General features: G+C 43.5%; 1 long non-coding RNA gene and 1 pseudogene across 1 annotated transcript; both read left to right on the top strand.

Moving 5' to 3' along the window:
• Window positions 1-2,010: 2,010 nt before the first annotated feature.
• Window positions 2,011-18,588, top strand: part of LOC137141486 (butyrophilin subfamily 1 member A1-like) — a 45,124-nt pseudogene continuing 28,546 nt past the window's right edge.
• LOC137141487 (uncharacterized) lies at window positions 11,931-16,627 on the top strand. Its single transcript, XR_010916653.1, has 3 exons — window positions 11,931-12,152; window positions 12,766-12,786; window positions 16,010-16,627. It is a non-coding gene; the product is annotated as an uncharacterized lncRNA (long non-coding RNA).

Raw genomic sequence — 18,588 nt, 5'->3', positions numbered from 1 at the left:
CTGCTGCAGATTTCACCGTGATCTGCCCCCACCTTCACATGCTGACATGTTAGAAAGGCTGGAGCAAGCGCCTTGTGACACCGGTAGAGACAGGGCTGCTCAGGCAGTGGAGGGAGCTGCTGCCCCAGGGGATGATTATCCTCGCAGACAGCCCAGCTTTGGAAGTTTAAGGACACCACTGGGCAGCCCAGGGGCATCTGCCCCCATCCCGCTCCCAGCTGCACCCCTGTGTGCGGGGACTAGGGGAGGGCGGGAAATAAGCCCACAGATACCTTTCCCCCTGTGGGGCAGTGCCACTGCTGCTGATAGGGGAAGAGGAGGTGCAAATGCAAGCATTGGCCCTTGGGCACCGGAGACCCACAGTGCACCAGTGCAGCAACATGATCCTATAATCCCAGGATAAATGTGTCTTACTCTGAGTACAAACTTTGCTTTTGAGCTCTATATTCAAAATGCTACATGCTCTATTTTCTCCTGTCATTGTAATTTAACAACAACCTATTTTGGTTATTGGATTTAACAATTTATTTCTTTCCTTTTATATTTTATTGAAGAAAACTGCATCTGATCCTGCTCTCAATGCATTCAAAGGGAGATTTGAGATGAATGAATTCACTGTATGTTTCTGTTTTGTAAAGTAAGTTACAAACTCATGCAAATCCAACTTTATGGGGGAGCATCTTACTCTGTCATGCCCTTTACTTAATAGCTCTGGTTATGGGACTGAATCTTTTTGCCTGTGATATGTTGAAAGAAAAGAAATAGGTAAAATAACCCAACAAGAATCTCTCTCTCTCTCTCTCTCTCTCTCTCTCTCTCTCTCTCTCTCTCTCACACACACACACACACACACACACACACACACACACACACACACACACACACACACACACACACACACACACACACACACACACACACACACACACACACACACACACACACACACCTTAACATTTTTTTCTCCATTGATGGAATTATTACTGACTCTTACACTGATCTGACTTTTTTTAATGTGGATTTTGTAGGGATGGGACAAAATCAGACTCATAAAGGAAATACATTTTCAACTTTAATTGAATGGCTGTTCTAACTCCATAGCATGAAAGAGTTCACTTAACAATATTGTTGCAGGGTCGGTTGAAGAGAGAGAAATTGAGCTGGGTGGAGTGGTAAGGATCATTTATTCGGTTACAGCTTCTAATCCACTCGTTTCTCTTTGTCATGAGTGTCCAACAAAGTGAGCCCCGAGTTCACTACTTTACAACTTTTTATCTAAAATAATAGGTAAACACACACACTTCTACAATGCCCCATAAAATCCCTATTTGGTGATATAAAAGATTATAAAATAAATATTCATGGCTAGGGGAGGCATATAATTATATCTGCCCCTGTTTGTTATTTCCCACGAAACTTGCGTAGCAGATACATTTATCTTAAGAGCAGGAATGACCATGAAGTCCCTTAACAAACGAGCAACAAGGGAAGAACTAGGAGGAGAGATCCCGAGCCTTCCCTAACAGGCATGCTGCCTGGGAAAGAGGAGAGACCAGCCTTTCACCACATTCTTTGTCCAGGTGGTGAGGGGAGGAATGGTCAGGGTTGGGGGGGAACAGAGCCTGCCCGTTACCATGGTGCCTATTGGGCAGGTTTGCCCTGTTCTGGACACTGCTAAAAAGTTGCTCTGATTTGCTCCCTTCTTCCCGAACTTCAAGACTAGAGAAGTGCTGTGGTTTGCACATGATTATTGCTTGGCTAGTACCTGGCCTTTTTAACCCAAGTCAGGGGTCCTGCAATGGACAATTTGTGTCCAAAGCCTGGGCCCAACTCCCAGCCCCCCAGGAATGCGGCCCAGCGCTGAAATCCTTTGTCCCCACGCCCACAAATATATTTACTCTTTTTTTATTTAATGTGTCCTCTTTAATGTTTGACTTCAATGATTTGATGTTAATCAGTCTTATGCTCACTATAAGTTTTTTCCCTCCTTCTTCCTGTTGTCTAGATCAAGTTGCAGTGAAGATGAAGGTTCTCTCCTTCTGCCAGAGCTTCAAAGCCAACTTCCCTCTCCCTGGTTTTATTTTTTTCTTCCTTACTTTTTACGTTCACTACATGGAATCAGGTAGGAATCCGCAATGTGTCTGTTGTTTCCAAGAGCATTGCTTCTCAACGACCAGTCCATGGACCGGAAGGGTCCCTGAGATTTCCCTGACACAGTTTAGGAAGGCTGCAAGCTGGTCCAAGCTGGTCTCTGGTATCAAAAAGGATGAGAAACACTCTCTTAGAGGATATATTTAGGTCCATGAAGTGTCATATCAACATGCTTCACTCAAAGTCAATAGACCTACACACAGTGTGTAAACTTAACCACACAGCAATATCAACACCTTCATTATTCAATTTTTGCTCTGATTGTGTTGCTCCTGGGTTATTTTATTTCCTCCTGGGACAGTGTACAGGGCTGTTTCTTAAAACAAATATTTTTAAAAGATTGTCAAGGATGTCCAAAGCAGTGGATGAACATTTATTGAAGAGTTGAATAATAATAAATAATAATAATAAAAAATCAATAAATTAAGTTAGTGGGTTTCAGATGTAAAAAAGAACAGAGCCATAGTTTGAGATTCACATGTTCTCAAAAAATCTAAGAACCAGAATATATTGATGTCATGTGACTTTTATTGTGCCTGTTACCTACTGCATATAGGTTAGGTGTAGTATACACCATATTATTAGGTATTATGTGCACAATAGTCCAATAGTATGCATTATATATATATATATATCTGTAAAGTGTGGGAAAGTTAAATTAACGGAATGTATTATGCTCTTCCCACAATTCTGTTGACCAATCTCAAATATCCCACAAAACGTTGCAAAGCTGAAGTTAGCGTTCACAAAAGAAAAAACGAAGTCTATCAAAGCCAAGACACATGAATGGTGTGTCCTAGCACTGCTTGGGATGTACCTCTACCCACCTGGTTTGTATGTAGTGTCCACACAGAGATAAGGAAGTTATTGAACACGTTGAGGAACTGGTGGGTTGGATCGTAGGTGATGTATGAAGTGCTTTTTCACTTGTAAACGTAAGTGGGTTTGGGGAGTGTGTTTTTGAAGCACAACTTCTGTGTAAAGTGAGCACACTGCCAGATGAGAATTGCTGCCAGGAGAGAGGATATGTGTGCCTCCTTTTCATAGTGAACTCTTTTCTCTTTAGGCAACACATTTGGTTAAGTTCAGTTATTTGGTCTCTTGATCGTATGAAGTATTGAACCATAATAGACCAGCCATTGGCTGTAGCAGTAGGGCTCTGTCTCAGGAGCACCTTGGTGAAAGAACACCAGATATGGCCCCCACCAACTCTGTTGAGGCCCAGCAAATTTCATAGCAGTGTCAGTAAGCATGTCTGTGCCATGCACTGCGACTGAGTGTTCTTATAACACAGCCCCACCCCCACTGCACATGAGCACTGCTCTCCCTGAAACATTCAGGCTGAAATTTTCCATGCCGGGTGTCTGCCTCTGGCTGAACTTTTTGGAAATGGAACCTGTTGGATGTGTCCTTCCTATCCAATTCCCACCTTCCTCTGAGCTACATTTGTTGTTGTCCTGGTGCTTTTTTCCAGCAAAGTTCACAGTGATTGGATCCTGTGACCCTGTCATTGCCATTCCTGGCCAGGACACTGTGTTGCCCTGTCACCTGTCCCCCAGGATGAGCGCTGCAAACATGGAGGTGAGATGGTTCCGGTCTGAGTATTTATCCTTTGTGCACCTGTATCGTGATGGGAAGGATCAGTATGAAGGGCAGATGCCAGAGTATCGGGGAAGGACGGAGCTTTCAAAAGCTGGACTCACCGATGGAAATGTTCCCTTGAGGATTCTCAGTATCAGACACTCTGATGAAGGACAATACCGCTGTTTTGTTCAAGATGACACTTTTTATGAAGAAACCCTATTGGAACTATGAGTAGCAGGTCAGTGGCTTGTGTCTGTTTTAGCTTTGTGTGGTCTTTGGGCTTTATTCTTTCCTATTACAACAACTGTGACTCCCTGCTTGTGAAATATTTCACAATAACACAGTGTATCTAAGTTTCAGCAAACAGCCACTTTCATACTAGGGGAAATATGCTGACAATTTTCCCAACTTGTTATTAAAAACATTTTCAGGATGGCCGAGGCACTTTCTTGCTATATCTTGGTTGACTCCAAAAGGGGTCTTTAGTTAAGGGGAAAGGAATTGTGGGCAAACATGGCCTTCCAGTTGCTCTGCAGTCATTTCTAGGATGTGTGGCTAAGGTGCGATTTCCAGACTTTTATGGCCGCCTGATTGGTTCACTACCGGTTGTTACTTAGGGGTGTAGTTAAAATCAGATGCAGCCTTCTTATTTGCTGAGACTGTATAATGGTAATGATGGTGGTGGGGAGTTATGTATTTATGACGCTTGGACAAGATGGAGCATTTCTCCCTTCCTGCTTTGACATTGTAACCATGAAGCTAATTAGATTTTTTTTTTCTTTTGATAAATATATCTATCCAATACACTTACTTACCCTTACTTTCAGATTTTTGAAAAGTTCACATCCCATTCGGGTATCAAAATGAAGGGGTCATATCTCCAAAGGTGCTGAGCACTCAGGTGCTCCTGTGTTGAGAGAAGAATATTTACAACTCACTCAGTCAAATCATGTTAAATATTTGTTGACTTTTTTGTGTCTCCATGAGCATTGGGATTTCAGAGATTCCAGTATCCATTGATCTCTTCAACTGGCTACCCACATGAATTAGTGCTTTCTAGTGTAAATAAGGGAACCACAAACTGTCCCCTCTCCCTTGTGCCTTATAAAATAACTCACGGAATTAACACCTTTCTGTATTTCCACCTTAGCTCTAGGCTCTGCTCCTCTCATCTCTGTTGAGGGTCACCAGGATGGAGGGATCCGGGTGGTTTGTCGATCAGCTGGTTGGTACCCAGAGCCTGAGGTGCTGTGGAAAGATCTCAATGGACGACATTTACCATCACTCTCTGAAACAAAATCCCGAGGGGATAACAACCTGTTTGACACAGAAACTGCTATCGTTGTAAAAGAACAGTCAAACCAAAACTTATCCTGTTGCATCAGAAACACCGTTCTCAATCAAGACAAGGAATCGGCAGTTTATATAGCAGGTCAGTTACCATTCAAATCCCACCCTGAACTCACCATCGCTAGAAATAAAACATGACCTAGGAAGAAAAGAACTGAAACATCTGTGCTGGGTATTTCATAATCCACATACAAAGAAAGAAGATGGGAGGCTGGTATCTTTACGTTATGGGAACAGAATTTAGGCAACTTGATTCGCTTAATTATGAGTATTCAGACTGTTTTGGATATCATGTAAATGTAATGTTAAGTCTGACTTTCTGATATTCTTACACACACGCACACGCACACACACGCGCGCACACACACACACACGCACACAGTCCACCATTTTTAGAAGAAGCTTTCACTCAATGCACTGACACAATATGTTCCTGCAACCTTAATGATTTTTTGAATGTGTTAAATTTTGTAGTGTGGCTTGTTTGTGATCTTGTCGTTACACCATCTCATTCTTCATTACTTGTGTGAAATGTCACCTAAGTCATGTGATGTTCTTTCTACTGACTTTCAATGGGACTTGTGCGCCTTGAGTCACTTTGGTCACGATCCAGAAAGGGACTCATTTTACCCTTGTCTGCACACAAAAGTTGCACTAATTAACTATTAAGTTAATCAATGCCACTTTGCTGGGTGAATGCTCAACATTAAGTTCAGAGTGCCCTATATTTTAGATTGAGTCAATTCCTTACTGAGTTCAGCTAAAAGGAGGCAGGGCACTATTAAACTGATTTATGATTTACGGTTTTGTGCATTCATTTATTTCAATTGGTGCCACCCTCATAGGTTGTCAATTCTTGAACCAATTTAAGAATGACCCCGTGAGAGGATTGTCCCAGTTTCACTAAATTAGAGCACAAACCATGTGTGGAGAAGGCCTGAGGCACATTTGAAAATTCCATCCTGGTTAAAGGACTGAATCACTGTGAACACAAGAACAGCAAATGAAAACTAATTAGTTTGCTTCACCAATGTTTGGAGGAATTGTGATTATGATTTCTCCAAATATTTAAGAGTAATAGCAGATTATTCAAAAATATTCTAATTAATCTGGAAATTTTTGAATTTTGCTAAACAGTGAGGGCCAAATTCCTTTCTGGTGTAACTCTTTTGAAGTCAGTGGGGTTTTATGAGCTGAAAATTTCCCCCTGAAGTCTATGCACAAATATCTTTAGTAATTGTGATGATGATTTCTCAGAATTCTGGAAGGTAATAGCAGACTTTTCAAAAATATTCTAATTAATCTGGCAATTTCTGAATGTTGCTGAACACGAAGGGACAAATTATTTGCTGTGTAACTGTATTGAAGTTAATGGGGTTTTATGAGCAGATAATTTGGCTCTGAAGTCTACGATCCTCTGAATAGCAATGAAGGTTAAAGGTTAATGAAGGTTAAAGGTCTTCTGGTTGGAGCCGTTTTAAAATTAGTTTCTGGTCTTTTGTGTAGTACACACATGGCCATTCTTTCACTCTTGTCTCGCACAAATTCTGCTGGGCACTATTTATGTATTTGTATGAAATAAAAACATCTGCTTTTAGTCACCGCTACTAAACTAAGGAAAGTCCTGGGTGTTTTGTTTTTCAGATCCTTTTTTCCCGAGGGCGAATCCCTGGATGGTGGCTCTGTTTGTGATCCTGATGGTTTTGTTTGGTTTCATTGGCCTCACTGTTTATCTCTTTAAAATGAAAGGTAACTATCAGAGGGAGAAATACACTGGACATGAAGGTTTTATTCTAATAAATGAATAAAGGCAATTTAGGGATTTTAGATGAAATGAATGTGTGAGCTGCTGATTTTGTCCTAAATAAAGAGGAATGTGTGTGTGTGGCGGGAAGGTGAAGGATGGGGCAGAGGTGGGGAGTAGACTAGGAGAGAGGAGAGTCTCAGGCAATGGAACTGAATAAGAGAATCAGATCATAGCAGATACAGCTGTGTTCTGCTCGGTCCTCCATCTCTCCCTCTTCCCAGGTCTCAGGGGGTTACAGCTGTCTGTCTCTGGTCCCACTTGAGAAAAAGTTCTGCAAAGTCTCGGCTCTCATATTTGTACTTCAAATCTCTTTTTTGCTAATAAAGTGTAGTGCATCTTGAAATTACAGTGATGTGCCCTATAGAAATACTCCTCTGGTAAATCAGTAAATAAGCACATTTGTTCTTCAGTTAGGAAAAAAAGATCCTGTCAACTTTCATATAATTCAGGCATCCCTGTCCATGCCCAGGGTTCACTTAATCCATTAAGAATATCTGCCCAATTTCCAAATAAATAGGACATGTCCCTCTATGCACCTAATGAATTTTGTCACTATAGCATGTGTTTTTTTTAACTTTGTTTCATGCAGCAGAAGATGAGACTAATTTGTTTATTTCTGTATTTTTTTAAGGAAAACTCACAGAAGAAGTTGGTAAGTTTCAATTTTCTTTTTTCCACAAAAACAATTTTTGACCACAGATACACAATTGTATGTAAGCTTGTTGGCTTCTTTGGTTTATTTCTGTGTGTGTGTTCGGGCAGGCAGGGGGGAAGGGGTTGATGCGTGTGTTAGACTGGACCGTTTTAGGGCTCATTTAGGGATTCCCACAGAGCCTTTCCCCTTAATAGTCCTTCCAATTAGGGAGTGAGGTTGGCCTAGCTACGTGTCTCAGGGCTGTGGATTTTTCACAGCCCTGAGAGAAGTGGCTATGCCGAGCTTTCAGTGCAGACCAGCCCTCAGTCTTGGAATTTTTCAAAATAATCTATAGAGGTCTGGCTTGTCAATGAAGGGGAATTTTCTGTAATATCAAGCCTATGTGTGCCTCAGTTTCCCCTATAAGCGGCATTGTTACCCAGTGTGGGGAAAGGACTGTTTGCTCTCAAAGCAGGCTAGGAGACATAAGTGCAGGTGCTGCCTGGCTGTCTGGGCTTTAGTCCCTATATTGATCTGAGAAGACCATGGCAAATCCAGTCAGCTGGACATTAGCACCTAGCAACCAATGACCCAGGGGCAGAAGGATTTCCCCACCCCTGAGCAGGGAAGCTGAGCAACATCCCCCAGCTGAAGAGGTGGGGACAAGAGGTGTGAGGTGGGGGATAGATGGTGGCTGCTGGAAGGAGTCGGGGTTCTCACCTGGGGTCTGACCAAGTGGGTCAGACAGAGAGACAGACAGAGCTAGGACAGTGGGGTTCACTACAGCTTGGCTGGGCTCTGGGCTGACCAGAATTGTCTGTGCTTTAACCTTCCATTCTCGGTGACAACCTGAGGGCTTCCTAGGCAGCTGTGTCCAGGTAACCAATACCCCTGACTTGCTGAGTGTCACTGTGAACTCTTGGCGAGGTGTGTTTATCCCTGACGAGTGTGTGAGTCTCTAGCAGGAGTATCTCAGTGTGACGCGCAGAACAGAGCTCACAGTGCACAGCAAGCAGTGGTTCCCAGCCCATGGCCCGGCGGCCAAAAGTGGCTCGTGGGGTCTTTCAAAGTGTCCCGCTGCTCCCCTCCCGCTGGCTGCAGAAGGGTTGTGCTGCCTAAGGACCCAGGCAGAGCACGTTGCCGCGGGGCTACAAGACCAGTACAGGCTCCTTGCTGCACCCAAGGGGATGGGAGATCAGTGCGCCCCGCCCCCAGCTGTAGCAGGGAGCATGGGAAAGTGCTCCACCTGGGTCCCTAGGTGCTGGGGTCCCTGCTGGAGGCAGAGGGAGGGGAGCACTGATCTCCTGTCCCCCTAACTGCAGAAGGGAGCCACTTGCCTAGGGACCCAGGTGGAGCGCACGGGGCTACAGGACATGTGAGGTTTCCCTGCTGCAGCCAGCGGGACGGGAGATCAGCAAGGAGGCAGCCTCCTCAGTGAACTCCTTCCGTCTGGCTGCAGTGGGGTGCTGCTAGTGGAGCAGCCAGGACCCACCATGCTTGAGGAGGGGCAGGAATCTAAAAATCAGTGCTTCCCAGTTTGGCCTGCATTTAGCAGGCCACCCACCATGACTTAGCTGCCAGGCCATGTGCTTCAGTGTGCTGTGACAGTCACTCATCTACACTAGAGCTTTGTCCGTGAGTGTGTGACACTGAGTAATTTGTAGGTGTAAAATAGTGAATGTAAAAATGAGCACAGTAGCATCAACATTTTTACATTAAATATGTAGTGATTTGTAATCCTTAATGGTGACTATGTCAATATATTTTTTATGAGTTGATGGACTGGTGGCCCTTCAGGACTATAAAAATGGTATTTGTGGCCCTCGATCCAAAAAGGTTGGGAACCCCTGAAAACAAGAGCTCTGAAGGCCCAGAGGTCTAATCTAAGGAGGTGGTGAAGCTGTGTAGCTAACCCAGGAGGAAGAGAGAAACGCCTAGGGAGTCTGGCAGACTGAAAAGTCCAGTGGCTGTTGCAAAGCTGGGGGTGTAGCACCGATCAAGTGAATCCATGACAGATGTTTAAGAACAGCTGGACCCCAGGACAGTGTTTATCTTCAACCTCTCCCTGCTGCAGTCAGCTTGGACCTGCTCTGAAGGGCCCTTGTGAGTGGCAGAGGCAGTGTTTAATTTGTGCCAGATCCCAGCACCGCTTGTCAGTTCATAGCCCCGGCACCTCTGCGCTTGCCATATCAGTTTTGATTCTAAAAAAACTGCTTGAACCCCAGCACTTAAATTGCTTGAGCCCCGGCACCTCTTTCATTACAAATAAAGCACTGGGCAGACTTTCCCTTTCAAGATTATTTCCTCAAAGTGGAGCAGGCTCTGCAGGAACGCCGTTAATACCACTTGAGACCAGAGGAGTCTTAGGCTATGGCTACACTGACGGTGGCAAACTCGCCGCCCTCAGATCAATTTCTCTGGATCGACTGAGCAGTCAGTGCAGACCTGCTCAGTCGATCCAGAAATCGACGTACTAAGACCAGCTACAAAAGTAGTGCAGCGCAGTGCAGATGGAGCGCAGAAGAGAAGCCCAGCAGTCGATGGGAGTTACGCAAGTTTTTTGCTTATTTTGTGTAACTCCCGTCAACTGCCGCCGAATCTCATAGGTAAGTGTAGACAAGGCCTGAGTCTTTTGCTCTTGGGGATGGGGCTGTGTCCCATGACAGAGCGTATTCAGCTAATTTTAAAAAATGTGAGGTTAATCTATATTAGATAAACTTCCCACCAAAATGTTGGGGGGTGGGGGAGAGGGGAAGCAATAGACAAGAGGAAGTTGAATAGAAATAATCACCCTGCCTTAATTTTTGTATTGATGATGAAGAGAAATAACACATAAGGGAAGGAAAACTCATAAACTTTTATATGTATTTCTGTTTATTTTCTAGGGAAATGAGATCTAGAAATTGATAAGTGTCATTGTCCTTCCTCTGCAAAGGACATTTTTGTGCAAAATTGGATCCTCACGTGGGAGTGTAATTGAGTCACGGGTGGGTTAGGTGACCTAGTGGTTAGTACACTTAGTGCCTCCTCCCAGTGGGCAGGTCTTGCGGTCCAGGTCCTCTTTTAGTCAGAGGAGCAGGGAGGTGGGCAGTGATAGGGGAGCCCAGGCCTGCCCACTCCACCAGGTTCTGACTCAGGGCCCTAGGAGGGTCAACAGTGTCTGGTCCCCAAAGTTGTCCTCAGAGTCCCCTCCCCGGGTCACTTCCTACCATCTGCTGTTCTCCTCCAGCTTCCGGTCCAAGATAAGGTGAAAAGAAAAAGACAAAATAATCAAACCATCAGCCTCAACCAGGCTAAGCGTACAGTCCTGCCTTGAATTTTTTTTGTACCAAAGTGGATCCTCAGATAGGAGTTTATTTCAGAGTTGTGGAGTTGTTCACTTTTAAATTTAACGTTTAAAATTGTGATGCACTATTTAATCAGGTTTTGTTGGTTTGTGTGCTTGCTTTTCATTATTATTGTTGTTTTGTGGGGGCTAGTGTAACTTTATAAAATGTGGGGAAACACTAAATTGGATAGATTTCACACCAACATGTAATTTAAAAAACTGATAAGCAAGAGAGTGACGAAGTGTAAAACCAGAAGGGGTCACTGGATCCTCTAGTCTGACGTCGTGAAGAGGAGGTTGATTTTTCTCAGCCTTCACTGTCATGTTGATGATAAAGGGACATAAAACATAAGAAAAAGCAAACACCTAACAAACAATATGTGTATTTCTGTTTAATTTTAGACTAACGAGATGTAGAAATTGGAAAGTGTCATTATCCTTCCTCTGACAAGAAAAATTTTCGTACCAAATGCTCATGTGGGAGCTTGTTTAATTATTGTAGAGTTGTTTGCTTTAAATTTTAACTTTTAGAATTTTGTTGCAGTATTAAACCTCTTTTTATTGTTTGCTTTCTTGCTTTTAATCATTATTCTTTTTTAGGGGAGTATTATTGTAACTTTATAAAATGTGGGGAAAGACTAAACTGGATAAATTTCCCAGCAAAAGCTAATTTGAGAAATTGATAAGCAATAGTGGCATAGAGTCACAGAGTTTAAGAGCAGAAGGAACCACTGAATCCTCTAATCTGGCATTTTGAGGACAAGTTTGATATCTCTCAGCTTTCACTGTCATACTGGTAATAAAGAGAAATAAATCCTAAGGAAAGGAAAATGTTTAACAAAAATATAATAATTTTTATGCAAAGGAGATATAGAAATTTAAGTGTCATTATCCTTCCTCTAACAAGAAATATTTTGTACAAAATTGGATCCTGATGAGGGAATTTGCTTTGTTGCTGTGGAGTTGTTTCCTTTTAATTTTTTTTTTTTTTTTTTATCAGTGGGGGGTGTTTGTTTAATGTAATTTCATAAAATTTGGGAAAATAATAAACTGGATGAATCTGACACCTAAAGGTACTTTGAAAATTGATCATTTTGATTCATACTGTTTAATAGCTGAAGGGAAGACTGGATTCTCTAGTCTGACATCCTGAAGAGGAGGTTTAATAAAAATAATCTCTCAGCCTTAATGTCATACTGAAGATAAAATGAAATAAAGGGAAACTTCTAACAAAAAAATTTCTTTCTTTCTTTCTTTCTTTCTTTCTTTCTTTAATTGGACACACAATGCAGAAAATGGTAAGCCTGATTCTCTGCCCTTTGATGAGAACATTTTTACATAACGTTGTGATACCTCATATGGGTAATTTGTTTTTTTAATTTCTGGAGTTGTTTCATTTTTAGAGTAACTTTTTAAAAAAATTAGGGAAAGACTAAACCTGAGGACTTCCAAACCAAAATGTAATCTGAAGTGTTTTAATGAACAATAACTGAGCTTTGTATAGCAGTGATCTCTCTGAGTGTCAGGGTTGAACAAAAGTAAGCTCGCATCTTTACCTTAATACTGACAACTTAGTACAAAAGAACTTTAGCTTATAAAAGAAGAAAGTTAAACCTGAGGTTTGACACTATGTGGATGAGCCCTATCAAAAGTGCCATTGCGGAAACAGTTAATAAATGCTTCATTTTTCCGCAGACAGGAAAGAAATTCAGAGCTATTTTGCAGCTTTCAAACTAAGCTTGTTTTGAGTCATTAGAGCCAAAATATAATTGATTCTCAAATCTTTCTGCCTCACTTCCATATAACTCAGACACAGCCCTGCACAACCCCATGAATTTAAGTCCTTTACTGTGTATTAATGCAGAAGGAAGCTCTCAATAATCATTAATATTTATTTCCATATTTTTAAAGGGAAACTTATGGCAGCATTTGGTAAGTCTCCTTTCCTCTCTTTCCACAACTACAACTTTCTACATAACTGTATCTTGATCAGGTGGAGGTTTTGGTTTGTTTGTGTGTGCACACGTCTTGATTTCTTTCTTTGATGTGGGGTAAGGCTAAGATTGATAATTTTCACATCAAAAGATAATTTGGAAAATGCAATAAACAATTAAAAGAAAGAGGTTTAAATCGAAATGAGCTCTCAGTCTTAACTTTAGTACTAACAGTACTGAGAAATGAGACAGAAGAGATAAATGTCATATAAATAAAATAGGGATTTGAATAGAAATAATCACTCATTCTTTACCTTAATAACAACAACCTAATGTAGTAAAAACATGTAATATATAAAAGAAGGGGGAATGAACCTTTTCACCTTTGTCGTAACACATGAGTCTCTCTCCATAGATTTGTTTCTACTAACCAGAGAAACAGCAAATACCCAAATCATTTTATCTAAGTATACATATTTGTAATTTAACTTTTCTTCATAATTGTAAATCTTTTCAAATAATGATTATGTCTCTGACCCTGTAAAGATTCATGACCTTAAAGTAACACAGAAAACTAGCTTTGCAAAATATTTTAAAATTTCAGAAAAGTTTTCATATGCTTGAAAAGGACCTATTTGGTTGGGGATATTTTGATTTTTTTAAAATTCTGATCAACACTGTTTATTTATTAAAATTAAAAACTTTATAAATGAATAAAAAGATATTTCACAGAATGTATTTGATTTTAAAAAGCCCCTTATAAAATATTTAAAAAATGTTCATAATACTGACAATCTTTTGTCAAGAAACAAACAAAAAATCCACAAAACATGTTTTTCTGAAAAAGGCCATTTAAAAAAAAATATTTATTATTATTTTTCTAGATTTCATGTGTTGTTTTAAGTGTCTGAGTAGAACCCTTTGAATTCAAGGGAACTACTCCTATACATGGAAGCATACAAATAGAGGGTTAGAAGGGACTTTGAGAAGTCATCGACTCCAGCCCCCTGCACTGAGGCAGGACCAAGTAAACTTAGACCATCCCTGACAGCTGTTTGTTCAACGTGTTCTTAAAAATCTCCAGTGCCAGGGATTCCACAACCTTCCCTGGAAGCCTGTTCCACTGCTTAATTACCCTTACAGTAAGAGAGATTTTCCTAAAATCTAACCTAAATCACAGGAAACTGTGATCGTAAGTGTTAATAGTTACATAGGTAATGGGACTTCTTATAATAGAAAAGTCTTTCAAATGTGTAGTCACTAGAGGAACGTCTTCACTGCGGAGTTAGTCCTGGGAATTTGCACCCGCGTCTAAGCAACTGGGTCAGTGTTGCCCAGGTGTGAGTGTCCCTATTGCAAAGCCCTACCCAAGTCATACCCGTGTTGCTTTGTCCACAATGGTGCTGTTCACACCTGTGTGTGGGGCTAGGACTTCTAGGGGGATGTCCCATGGTACTTAGCACCACACTGCGTTATGAATTCTTTCTCAGTGTATTGTGAAAGAACTTGTCTGTCCTTCCTGGGCTCTTGTGCAGAAGTGATCTTAGCCCATCAACTCAGTATAGTAACCACTTCTGGCCTGGCAAACTCGAGATATCTGCCTGCAACCCTGTTCCAGCCAGTGGCAAGGCATGGATCCAACTCAGAATGAGGAGTTGCTCCAGCTATTGGACTTAATGCAACTCTCATTTCACAACCAGAAGGCAGATGTAGGGCATGAGACAAGGTGGAGGACATTTCAGAAGCAGCTTGTCACTCTGGGAAGGTGGTGGCATGACTTGCTGAGGAGATCATGCAGACATATGCTTCTGCTGCCCATTTCTCTACATTTCCAAGCACTGCTTGTACTGCTTTGCATGCCTGCAGCAGAGTGTGCCAGAATATAGCACTGGTTTCATGTTTATTTCCCCTGCCTGCATACACACTAGAAATCCATGTGACCAGGGAGGAACGGGCAAGAAAGGAGGAAGAGGGAAAATGGAGGTTTCTTCTGACCTCAGGTGAAGTTTTGTTATCAAAGCTGACCAGCCCCCCCAGCACACAACATCCCTATGTCAGTAATGAGATTGGTTACAAACATTGTTAATATTCCCCAGAACAATACCAAATCTGGCAGCTTGCATCTTACCCAGCTGCTGCAATGCTGGCCCCTCTTCTGCATCCTTCCTGGGCCATTCTCCCATCTGCTCCCCGAAGAGGTCCTGGGACTCAGGCTTCAGGACATTCTGGCTATGCTACAAAGCATGTAGCATTTGCTCTTGCTCCTCTGGTCCCGCTTTGCCTGATCAACCACCAGCACCATCCGTAGTCCAAAGCCCATCCAGAGGGAAAGGGGGCTCTCTGCTTGGAGCAGTGCCAGGCATCTGGTCCAGCTCCTTGTAGAAAGGGCACATTCCCAGTGAGTGTCAGACTGGGGGATGTGATCCTGGCTTTTATGTAGTCTGATTTTCTCCCTACACTGTGATTCCCTCTGGTAAATTCCCTTCTCTGCCAGCTTCTTGAAGATATCCTCCTGCAACAGCTGATGTTGACTTCATCCCTCCCCAAATCATGGGTATTACGGACCTTACACAAGAAGTCCACCAGGATCTTCATATTAGTACCTGGCCAGCTGGCAGCATGCTGGGAGGATGCTCTCCCAGATGGCATATCTGTGGAAGCACTCTGGAAGTGCAGTAGAATTGTAGCAGACCACATGGAATGGTCCAGTGTAGAGACCACCAGGGTCTATACATGGGAAGGTGGCTTCTGGTACAGAAGACGGGCGTAGATAGTGACCAAGAAAATATGGCCCCAGAGGAACTGTGGGAAAGCACTGGAGGACTATCAGCATCTGAGATGATTAGCCTCCATCCACACCGCAGAGTACCCAGGTAACCAACCTGAATTAAAGTGGAGCCTGGACTATAGCCTATACCCAAAGTCTTGCCAGCCAGCCTGAGTTTAAAGGAGCAGCAAACTTGAGTCAGAGTTTTTGTGCTTGAGCAATAAACCGCTTAGGGGCAGCAGCCAGGTAAGATCCTGGGCTAACTCTGCAGTAAAGATACACCCTGGGAGAGAGAGACTCATGCAGGTCAGTGGAGGTTCTGATGATTTATATTGCAGGACACTTCTGGAAAACATAACTTTATTTTTCCCTCATTGTAAGAGTTTGTACAATATTGAATCATGAAATACTTGTTGAGATCAGCTCTCATCTCTAATGATGTGCTTGGTTTTAGGCTGGAGAAGACACGTGGCACCTATAGAAGAAGGTAATTAACGATAGTATTTTATCAAAGTCTATATGTCAGTTCCCATGAGACAATGTTCCTCTATTTCCTTGAATGTGGAAGTGGCCGTGTTAGTTCATTCCCCAGCATCGTGCATTTCACAGCACATCATGAGGTGAGGCAGGGCTGTGGTTGTGTCCTAGCACACCACAATGATCTGTAGCATATTGCAGCTACTCTTTCTGCCTCTCCACTGCCTACATGGGCTCTGCACCTGACAGAGATTTGTGAGAGCAGCTTCCACTCATTGTACAGAGCCAGTGGGAAATGCAGCTCCACAACCTCTAGCCCAGGGGGAGTTTCTTTTCTCTCCAGGTTCTGATGGCCTGTCTCCAATGCCGCTCTGTTTCTTCCTTCATCTTCTCTCTGGAGGAAGCCAGTAGCTCTGCAGTGACCTCATATTGACTTGGTGAGCAGGGAGTGTGTCTGTGGGTGATCCTTGCTCTAATCTCAAGCAGAGGGACAGAGCCTTGATCACAGACAGAGGCTCTCCTGGCTCCAATATACAGATCCAGGGAGCTCCTGTGACTGGGCTGCTAAACTAGGAGGCAGCGGAATAAAACCAGCACAGACGGGCTCTGCAACCTGTGATCTTGTCTCTTTTCTCTTCTCTCCAACTACCATGGTACCAGAATTCTCCTGTCCCTGTTAAACAGGACATCACTTCAGTCTCCCATCACTAGTATGGCCCTGTCTTTCTTTCCACCAGCCACCTACTCCACAGCTCCCCCCACACATAGCTTCTTCCTCATTCGACTATGAGCCTTCCCCTGTGTTAACCCCTCCCTCATGCTCATGTACTTTTGTGTTGCAACTGCTGCTGAGCAGTGCAGTTCTGGGCATGTTCAATCCTGCTCCTGTTTGGCCCGTTGCTGTCCGAGGACTGACATTTCAGAGCAGGCAGGATACCAGCGGGAGGGAGGCCCCAAACCAAAGGCCAGCTCAGGGGCTGCAGGGACACAGTGAGATTCAAGCTGGGGAGGGGGAGGGGAGCTCTGTCAATGTTCACTGAGTTGTACAATCTGCCAGGGCCCCAAGAGTCTCTAGGCAGGGGGGAAAGATTCCAAGTCCCAGGCTTGGCCCAGCTGATTCTTTCACTCTGTGACTGACTCGTCTCTGCCAGGCAGTGACTCTTCCCAGCACTTTGCTGAGATCTCGGAGCTGCCGGGTAAATCCTGGAGGAAGGAGATTTCCTGATTCACGCTCCAGGCGGGGCAGATTCTGTCACTGACACTCTCTCTCTCCCCGCAGTGAATGTGACTCCCATCTACCCAGTTCCAGGCCCTTCAGCTCTATGATCCCTGGAAGCTCCTTCCCCCTCCCTGCAGCACCAGGGATGGGAGGGGGAGGAGGGTGAAGAACCCCTGAAGCTGCAGGGGGAGCAGAGGGGCCGTGAGGGGCAGATGTGGGGCTGGGCAGGGGCAGAATTAACAGCTGGGCTGGGGACAGGTAGACGTGTGGGTGGCCGGACCCAGCATTAATTAATGAGGTTTGGGAGGTTGGGAGAAGCTGGAAGCTCCGCAGTGGCAGGGAGGGTTTTGTACAATCTGTGGGGTTAGATCTCACTGGGGCTCCCAGCCAGAGCTCCTGCCGCAGGGCCACAGTCACCTTCCTCTGTCGCTGCAGGGCTGGCACCACAGTAATTGTCACACACACGCAGGGGATGGGCAGGGAGAGTTCACAACTCACAGGATCACCCAGAATACAGTCTGTGTTGTTTTTTTAAAAAAAACCTTTTGGAGGTTCAATTTCATGACTTTTGGTTCTGACTCATGACTTTTAACTTCTGGGGGAGTCTCTGGGGCTAGGGTGGGTTGAACCAGAGCGAGTAGAAGAAAGAAAAGGAAAAGATAAAGTAAAACAAAATAACCAGAGAGTGCTGGAGAAGGGTGGAAAATAGCTGTGAAAACAATGAGAGGAAAACACTCTGAAGAGGGGAAAGAGCCAGAGGCAGCGACTGGGCGAAGGGAAGGGATAAACTCAGGGAGAGAATGAACGTGAGGGGGAATAATCTGTGGCAGGGACCGGAGGAGAGTGGAAGAGAGAGAAATAAATGGGGACGGGAAATAAGTGCTAGTAAAATGGTGAGTAAAAGTGAACAGTGTGAAAGGAAAGGGAGTGTGACACTGGCTGGATTAAGGGGATCATTGATCATATTATTGAACATCAATATGTCAAAATTGCAATAATTCATATGAGATAGGCTATGTCAGGTACTGTTAGAAAGGTTATAATTTCCTAAGTAGGATTATATTGTTCATGTACATGTGTCATATTTGTATTGGAAGTTATGGATATGTTTGATGTATCTGTATTTCAAATGTGTTTCTGGGTGACACCCCAGACAAGAGGGCTGCAGCACTAGCTGCTTAATGGCCCATTAGGGAAACTCAAAAGGACAATGGGCCCAGGGAGAAACCTGATGAGTCACCAGGACTTACTCCTGTGACCCTGGACTCCAGCGTATTTCTGTAAAATTTCACAACAAGCAGCATGGCAAAGGCCAAGGGACATACAAGGTAGCTGCA

This window comes from Emydura macquarii, unplaced genomic scaffold (genome assembly GCF_026122565.2).
Source record: "Emydura macquarii macquarii isolate MOO-44397 ecotype Brisbane River unplaced genomic scaffold, CSIRO-AGI_Emac_v2 contig_3067, whole genome shotgun sequence".
NCBI classification, from domain to species: Eukaryota; Metazoa; Chordata; order Testudines; family Chelidae; genus Emydura; species Emydura macquarii.
The sequence above is the reverse complement of the archived record's forward strand: the minus strand, read 5'-3'. Positions and strand labels throughout refer to the sequence as shown.